The 9,343-nt window shown below is 41.1% G+C and overlaps 1 long non-coding RNA gene across 1 annotated transcript in view; it reads left to right on the top strand.

Annotated features, from left to right (window-relative positions):
* The window catches only part of LOC144513408 (uncharacterized), a 29,537-nt gene extending 26,125 nt beyond the window's left edge, over positions 1-3,412 (top strand). The window contains exon 3 of the long non-coding RNA XR_013501125.1: positions 3,358-3,412. This is a non-coding gene — a long non-coding RNA (uncharacterized LOC144513408). The remainder of the gene's footprint in view (positions 1-3,357) is intronic.
* The last annotated feature ends 5,931 nt before the right edge of the window (positions 3,413-9,343 follow it).

The following is a 9,343-nucleotide window of genomic DNA, read 5'->3' as shown; positions in this document are numbered from 1 at the left end:
TGAGAAGCGATCCACCTGGAGTCAGGTTAACAATCTGATTGTTCAACTAAACATTTAGAACATGCTCAAATCAGCATGACAACACAACCAGAGGCGTTTGAGCACACCTGGCACATCACCTAAACTATCACTCCGCCATTTCTGTGTCAACATTACAGAGTTGAATTAAAAACTGTGTCAAAACATTTGTATTCATGTAAGTAATTCAGGAACCACAGTGAAACACACAAAAGCTCTCCAACTAGTATATGAAGTGATTCATCGGATTAAAATACTTCTTTGTTACAACACAGTTTAATCAATTCTTACCGGCTTGTTTTTAACTTTGAAGTGAAATTCAGATTTCTGAGTTTAAACGTGTTTAAATATGCAAATGAGGCATTATCTAACGCTAACTTTTGGTGAATTCAGGAGAAATCTACAGACACAAACAGACACAGTGTAGTAACATGAATGTTTCCTAGAGAAGACATGATATGGAAGATTAATAAAGGTAAAGATGGTGTTTCTGTCTGTTAGTGTCTCTCCTTAAAAGCAGCAGCATCATAAACATCAAACATTTAGAGATCAGAGCTGAAGATGAACAGATTATTTTAGTTTGTGCTCCACTTGTGTTCAGTCTGTTCTTGTTTCTGACAGAATATAAACTGTGTAAGAGAGTCAGGGCTCCATCTGGTGGAACAATCCTCAACTCATCCTCAAAGACACATTTATCTCTCTTCATTGTTGTTTTTTTCAATGAGAAAACAGTCACATAAAATACCTGCCTCCCTACCTGCCCCCCTACCTGCCTCCCTACCTGCCTCCCTACCTGCCTCCCTACCTGCCTCCCTACCTGCCTCCCTACCTGCACCCTCTACCTGCCTCCCTACCTGCCTCCCTACCTGACCCCCCTACCTGCCTCCCTACCTACCTCCTACCTGCCTCCCTACCTGCCCCCCTACCTGCCCCCCTACCTGTACCGCTACCTGCCCCCCTACCTGCCCCCCTACCTGCACCCCTACCTGCCCCCCTACCTGCCCCCCTACCTGACCCTCTACCTGCCTCCCTACCTGCCCCCCTACCTCCCTCCCTACCTGCCTCCCTACCTGCCCCCCTACCTGCCCCCCTACCTGCCTCCCCTACCTGCCCCCCTACCTGCCCCCCTACCTGCCCCCCTACCTGCACCCCCTACCTGCCCCCCTACCTGCACCCCTACCTGCCCCCCTACCTGCCTCCCTACCTGCCCCCCTACCTGCCCCTCTACCTGCCCCCCTACCTGCCCCTCTACCTGCCCGCATACCTGCATCCCTAACTGCACCCCTACCTGCCTCCCTACCTGCCCCCCTACCTGCCCCCAATCCAAATGAATGGCCAACGGAGAGTTTTGAATGAAAGACTGGATGTTATGAGTGTGATGAGTGTAAGAGTTGTAAGATTGTACCACATAGTTGTGATAATAGTACCAAAGCCATAACCAAAACTGTAATCTCTCGTTTTACATAAAACTGGTTTGGAGCTGTACGACTAAACTGATCCATGCAGACCAAGCTCTCAGGGTGTAGCTTCCAGTTTGAATAACTGGTGGAGAACAACAGAGAGAGTGTGAAGGGAGAGATGATATCAGAACAGCCTTAGAAAGAATAATTCATGTGTTCATTTCATGGTGGTTAGATTGCTGCAGAGCTCTCCTCTCATGACTCACAACAACAAACTTCAGCTGATTAAAAACTCCGCAGCCAGACTCAGAACCAGGTCCAACAGGAGAAAACACATTTTAACATCACGTCTGAGACTGCTTTCAACATTTACATCAGCACTTTTAATGGGTCGGAAAGTAGAGACTAAATGTCTGAAAGTAGAGACTAAATGACTGAAAGTAGAGACTAAATGACTGAAAGTAGACACTAAATGACTGAAAGTAGACACTAAATGACTGAAAGTAGACACTAAATGACTGAAAGTAGAGACTAAATGACTGAAAGTAGAGACTAAATGACTGAAAGTAGAGACTAAATGTCTGAAAGTAGACACTAAATGACTGAAAGTAGACACTAAATGACTGAAAGTAGAGACTAAATGTCTGAAAGTAGAGACTAAATGACTGAAAGTAGAGACTAAATGACTGAAAGTAGAGACTAAATGTCTGAAAGTAGAGACTAAATGTCTGAAAGTAGAGACTAAATGTCTGAAAGTAGAGACTAAATGTCTGAAAGTAGACACTAAATGACTGAAAGTAGAGACTAAATGTCTGAAAGTAGACACTAAATGTCTGAAAGTAGAGACTAAATGTCTGAAAGTAGAGACTAAATGTCTGAAAGAAGACACTAAATGTCTGAAAGTAGACACTAAATGTCTGAAAGTAGAGACTAAATGTCTGAAAGAAGACACTAAATGTCTGAAAGTAGAGACTAAATGTCTGAAAGTAGAGACTAAATGACTGAAAGTAGAGACTAAATGACTGAAAGTAGAGACTAAATGACTGAAAGTAGAGACTAAATGACTGAAAGTAGAGACTAAATGACTGAAAGTAGAGACTAAATGACTGAAAGTAGAGACTAAATGACTGAAAACTAACTCAAACTAAAGTTAAATGTTAAATGTCTAAACTTTAATAAAAGCTGAGAGAAATTAAACCTCTGATCTCCTCCTGTAGGGATGATGTGTCACTATATTAATATATTATAATGTTATAGCTCCTGACTCTATGAAAGATAAAGTGGGCGTGTATTATAATATTATAATGTTATAGCTGCTGACTCTGTGAAAGATAAAGTGGGCGTGTATTATAATATTATAATGTTATCAGCTGCTGACTCTGTGAAAGATAAAGTGGGCGTGTATTATAATATGATATTATAATATTTTAGAGTATAAAGATGGAGGAGTTCTCAGTCTTTTCTATCTCTCTCTCCTGTCATTCAGGTAAATATACTTTTGATTTTCTGTCTTTGAGACGTTAAAACTTCTCTGATTGGTTTAGATTCTGTTTCAGCTGCCAGAAACTAACTTTTTATCAAGCTGCAGATGCTTTTTCCAACGTTTTTGGAGCTTTTTTCCAATGTTTCTGTGGGGTTTATTTGGTGAATGTCTCTCTTTGTCTCAGTTCTTGCAGCTTTATTCTGTTTGTTGAAGAACCTTAAAGTTAAATGTGGTTTTGATACTTTAGGCGTGTTTTTCAAATGTTTTTTTGATGTTTTTGTCAGGTTTTTTCAGACTTTTTATCACTTTTTGTGTAGTTGTTGCATCTTTTGTCCGTCCCTCTCTAAAGAAGTTACCTGAGATGTAACCTGTCTGTTATGATGTCATATGACCAGCACATGTTTGGTTTTTCTGTATAATCTTTGTAATGAAGTGTGTTATGATGTGATATTCCAGGTATCTCTCCTGCTGCTGACTCTAGAACTCATCTCTCTCCTGTCATTCAGGTAAATATACTTTCTATTATTATTCTGTCTTTAACACATTTAAACTCTGTATGTTTATATCTGCAATCATTCAGAACTTATTCTGGCTGCATCATGACTTTATGGATTTCTTCTGCAGAAAGATTTAGATTAATAATCCTGTGAGCAGTTATTCTGATGTCACTTAACAAGTTCTTACATCATCAGACAGTTAGGAGACATTTATAAAACTAAAGACATATATATGATAATATAAAGAGATGTTAGATATGTCAGAGTAAAGTCTCTAACAGCTTTTATATGATAATATAAAGAGATGTTAGATATGTCAGAGTAAAGTCTCTAACAGCTTTTATATGATAATATAAAGAGATGTTAGATATGTCAGAGTAAAGTCTCTAACAGCTTTTATATGATAATATAAAGAGATGTTAGATATGTCAGAGTAAAGTCTCTAACAGCTTTTATAACTCTGTATTCTCCAGATCAACATGAAGATCTCTATCTTTTCTGGTGTTCTGCTGATCTCTGCTGCCGTGCTCTCTGTGGACGGAGAAACTCCAGCTGAGAAGTTTGAAAGACAACATATCAACCCTCTGATGACTGTTGCTAATTGTATCAGTGAGATTAAAAATCGAGGAATCAAGAACTCACCAAAGCACCAGAAGAACCCCGACGGCTGTAAGAACATAAATACCTTCATCAAAGCTTCTTTTAAAGATGTTGAAAAAATCTGTAACGGTGAAGGAGACAAATACTTTAAAGAAAAGGTTGATAATCTGAAAATAAGCAAACATCCCTTTGACCTTGTTGTCTGCAAGGAGACACATCCTGATAAGACTAAGTTTCCTACCTGTGATTACAATACTTCCAGTAAATTATACGAGAAGATGAAAATCGTAGTTGCATGTTATAATAATAACAAACCTGTTCACTTTGAAAAATTTGAGTAATCTGTTACTACCTGATGAACCAGAGTAATCTGTTACTACCTGATGAACCAGAGTAATCTGTTACTACCTGATGAATCAGAGTAATCTGTTACTACCTGATGAACCAGAGTAATCTGTTACTACCTGATGAACCAGAGTAATCTGTTACTACCTGATGAACCAGAGTAATCTGTTACTACCTGATGAATCAGAGTAATCTGTTACTACCTGATGAACCAGAGTAATCTGTTACTACCTGATGAACCAGAGTAATCTGTTACTACCTGATGAATAAATCCTGTTGAATAAAACATGACAGTTCAACTCTTATCAACGTGTGGTCTCTGTTATTTTGAGGAGCTATGAGCTGATTCATGACTCAGCACTTTCTCACATTAAAGCAGCTCAACGTGTTTTACAGTCACAGCTAAACACTAACGAGACATACAGAAGATTAATATGATCATATGAATAGAATAGAAACTATAAAAACAGAATAAGAAGAGGTTATAAAACGCTGAGGAGCTGAACTGGCTGAAATGTGTGAGGAGAAGGTGAAGAGGTGAGAAAAGGGGTCAATAAGATGGGGAGCTCCATTAGGTCCAGAGCAGCCATTAACGTTCCTGGGGACTAACAGCAGCTAATGTTAGCGTTAAATGTGTGAGGAGAGGGTGAAGAGGTGACAAAAGGTATGATTTACATTCTACGGTCTTGTTAATATTAATACTGGTCGCTAGGGGAGTGCAAAAAAATCTATTCACATTCATATCACGATTCAAGCTCAACCGATTCAAAATCAATTCATATTTTATTTTTTTTTTTTCGTTTTGTAATGGCGTGTATACTATTGACCTGAAATGACATTACCTCACCATTCCCATAGAAGGCGCTGCGTCAGATTCCCACTGACGCCTGGGCCCTCCTGTTATATAATAATCAGAAGGAGAAGGAGTGCAGCAGAGGTAGTTCAGTTTGAGCAAACAGCGTCCAACCTCCCAGAAAGAGTCCTTCAACCTGCTCCATCCTCATGGAAGACGAGAGCTGGGACACATTTCAGCTTTTCTAACCTCGAGGGGAAGAAGGACCTGGACAGGAAGCATGCTGTAGGCAGTATACAAGTATTCTGGAAACACTGCCGTGGTACGCCATCACCAGAGATTAACATTGAAGAACAACAACCTAAAGTACCCAACATGTCTTTAATGCTCTAAACTCCACCAACTCTCAACCAAAAGATCTTTTTATTTTACACTTTTATACTTCAATTACATGTATCTGAAAGCTGGCCAAAGCTTGGCACTTTGGTTTTAGTTGCAGACGTTTTTATTTTTGTATGAAGACATATAAAGTAATATCAAACTACATTTCATTTGTTGTTTCTTTTCTTTTAAACTGTATGTCTACTGCCATCACATGATGGGAAAGGAACTACATTTACACACTGGGAATCATTCTTTGAATCAACAATCGATATTGAATCGAATCGTGAGCCTAAAAATCTATATCGAATCATGACATTTTCTGAATCGTGCACCCCTGCAGAGCCTGCCCTCCCTGACTGTCCTTGCTCCTGATGGCAGGGCCACACGCTACACGCTACACGCTACACGCTACACGCTGCACGCTGCAGCCTGTTTCCAGTCTGGACATTCAGACCAAACCAAACATGTTTGATATTGTCCTCAGTTTGACGTCTTCTAGTCTGAGAGACATTCTGACAGAATGTCTTCAGATGTGAGATGGTGCCACTCTTTACTCTGTCCCCAGTCTGCTAGTGGGTGCTAGGCTTTAGGGTCAGAGGGTTCCGCATCGACTGCCTGTCCTCTGTGTGGACATGAGACAAGAAGACATGCAGGAATCACTTTCTAACTATAGTTATGTTTCTATCCTTTGAACCTCGTCAGGACTTCAGATGTGTTAATAAAGTCATATTTGTGAGAGAGGACCAGTTGAAGTGTGTTTGGTTGATGTTGTATAAAGCCTGTTCTCAGAGGGAGAGGTTGGATGGCCTCACACTTCATCTCTCACTTTACCCAAAGCTAGTTTATAGTTTTACCACCAAAGCATCCAGTTTGAATAAGAACAGACTAGGTGTGTGAAGGAAGAGATGATATCACATCGGCCGGAGAAACAGCAGGAGTTCATGTCATCACGGTTAGTTTGGCAGCAGGACTCAGAAGCAGGTCAACCAGGAGAAGACCCATTTTAAAATGACTTGATTCTCCTAGTCCACTGTGGCTTCACACAATTAGCTGACAGATTGAATTGAATGATTTTTGTTGAATGCAAACAACAATATATTTCATAAATAGGAATATGCTTATTTTTTTGAAGTAACTGCTGTAGTACAACTAGCAGGAGACAAGTTATAATTGATGTAAGTTTGGCATTAATACATATTTTTGACCGTCTTTCCGAGACCTTTTTTGAAGTAATCTTGTACCGATTTAATAAAACATGTCTCCTCCAGGTTTCCATCCCTCAGCGCTCAGCTGTGACCCCCCCTCCTCCTCTCTCTGACCTCGGGGTCAGTGACCCCTCCCCCCCCCCTCATAAGCCCTGCCCCCTCTCTATCTCTCCGTTTCTCCCAGTTTGAGTCACATCTTCAGTCCGTCTGCAGCAGAAATCTCTCTCCATCACACTGGATTATTATTCTACTTTCAGTTTATCCAAAGGATTTTAATAAGAACTGTTTTTATTCGGGAGCAGCAGCTGATGTTTGTGTTTCTGATGATTTGGATTTAAAGAGAAGATGAAGATGATGAAGATGATTCTGCTGCTGCTGGGACTCTGCTGCTGCTCAGGTCTGAACGCTTTATTATCTAAAATATTATCATTCGTTAGTGTTTTATATATGTTTATATTCATTTCTGTGAATGAACAGAAAGTCTTTTCTCTGCTCTGAGTTTACAGAATATATCTCAGATCCTTTATCAAATCCAGCAGCTTTATATTAATTTACATTAATTCATTTTTTTATTATTATTATTATTATTATTATTTGAGTTTTTGTCATGAGAACGAGTGAAAAAGAAAACAGACTGTCTGTGAATATTCATCCTCATTTTCATCCAGACGCTCAGAGAGAGAGAGAGAGAGTGTGTGTGTGTGTGTGTGTGTGTGTGTGTGTGTGTGTGTGTGTGTGTGTGTGTGTGTGTGTGTGTGTGTGTGTGTGTGTGTTTTGCTCTTGAACTTGAGCAGCCACTTCACTTTGTGTCAGTGTGAATGACAGTAATTAGCAGTTGTGGGTTTTAAAGTAAACAGCTCTTAAAAACGTCAAAATGTGAGTGAAGTTTGGTGGAGGGAGAGAGAGAGAGAGAGAGAGAGAGAGAGAGAGAGAGAGAGAGAGAGCTGTTTGTTCTCGGCTCTGTTTTAAGTGATAACTTGTCTCTGACTCAAAGTGAAACATCACAGAGAGCATCTGAGTAAAAACATGGATCTCTGATCCACACAACGCACCGGACATTAGTTTAATTTGAGGCCGTAAAACACGTCCGAAACAAGTAAATAGATTTAGGCCTACGTTTTGTTGAAAGTCACGACAGATATGACTTCATTAATGTGAGTGTTTTTGTGTGAACGTATGAATATTGTGTGTGTGTGTATATTTGGTCTTCTGTGATTTATATGATTGGTGGATTAAACTATGAAACAGAATCCTTAATCAGCTCAGGAAGTGACTCAGCAGTTCTTAATTGGCTCCAATTAGATGATTAAAACCTGCTGTGTGTGTGTGTGTGTGTGTGTGTGTGTGTGTGTGTGTGTGTGTGTGTGTGTGTGTGTGTGAAGTTCACGGTCAGATTGCGGCGTGCGACACAGCGCCGCTGAGAGAGAGACTCTCATGACCTTTAGAGGCTGAGGTCGCCGTCTGCAGGGTTTTTGGGGATTTAAAGCTTGGGAGGTCAAAGGGGGGGAGGTCTGTCTTCCCCCCCTCTCTGTATAATGAAGACACAGATGGGAGGCGGAGGTTTTAATCCTGAACGTGATGTCAGAGACAGACTTCAGCTGATCGGCCTGTCAGAGCACAAAGCCAAGAAGAATGGATGAGTTATGTACTAATGTCTGGTAACCTCAGCTGCTTGTTTTCAGCCTGACTGTAACTCCACTACATCCAAAAAAGAATCACAACTTTGCACTAAAAACTTCTCTTGAATGTGTCGATGTTTTCCACGAAGCCAAAGATTGTTACAGACGTGTGCAACGTAGAAAACCTAAAAAACCTTTGTTGTTCACACACACACACACACACACACACACACACACAGAGACACACACACACACACACACACACACACACACACACACACACACACACACACACACACACACACACACACACACACACACACACACACACACACACACACACACACACACAGACACACACACACACACACACACACACACACACACACACACACAGACACACACACACACACACAGACACACACACACACACACACACACACACACACACAGACACACACACACACACACACACACACACACACACACACAGACACACACACACAGAGACACACACACACACACACACACACAGAAACACACACACACACACACACACACACAGACACACACACACACACACACACACACACACACACAGAGACACACACACACACACACAGACACACACACACAGAGACACACACACACACACACACACACACAGAAACACACACACACACACACACACACACACTACACCCTATTTCTCTCTTCAAATGTTTTCAGAAACACGTTTCGTTAACTATCTGTTCTGAACGAGACGCCATGATGGTCGGGGAGCAGCCAGACCCACGTGACGCGTTCGTCCAATCAGCTGCCGGTTTACATTTTTTGGGCGACAATCCAGATCACCAGTGCCTGCTGCTATGGAGACGTATTACGTCTCGTCTCTTCGGTGTTCTGAGGAACTTTTGGACCTCGGGGAGTCAGTCAGTCCGACGAGACGGTCGGCGTCTGGTTGGGGGGTCACAGCCTTTAGAGCACTTTAGCTTTTTC

The sequence above is a fragment of the Sander vitreus genome, unplaced genomic scaffold, assembly GCF_031162955.1.
Source record: "Sander vitreus isolate 19-12246 unplaced genomic scaffold, sanVit1 ctg243_0, whole genome shotgun sequence".
NCBI classification, from domain to species: domain Eukaryota; kingdom Metazoa; phylum Chordata; class Actinopteri; order Perciformes; family Percidae; genus Sander; species Sander vitreus.
The sequence above is the reverse complement of the archived record's forward strand: the minus strand, read 5'-3'. Positions and strand labels throughout refer to the sequence as shown.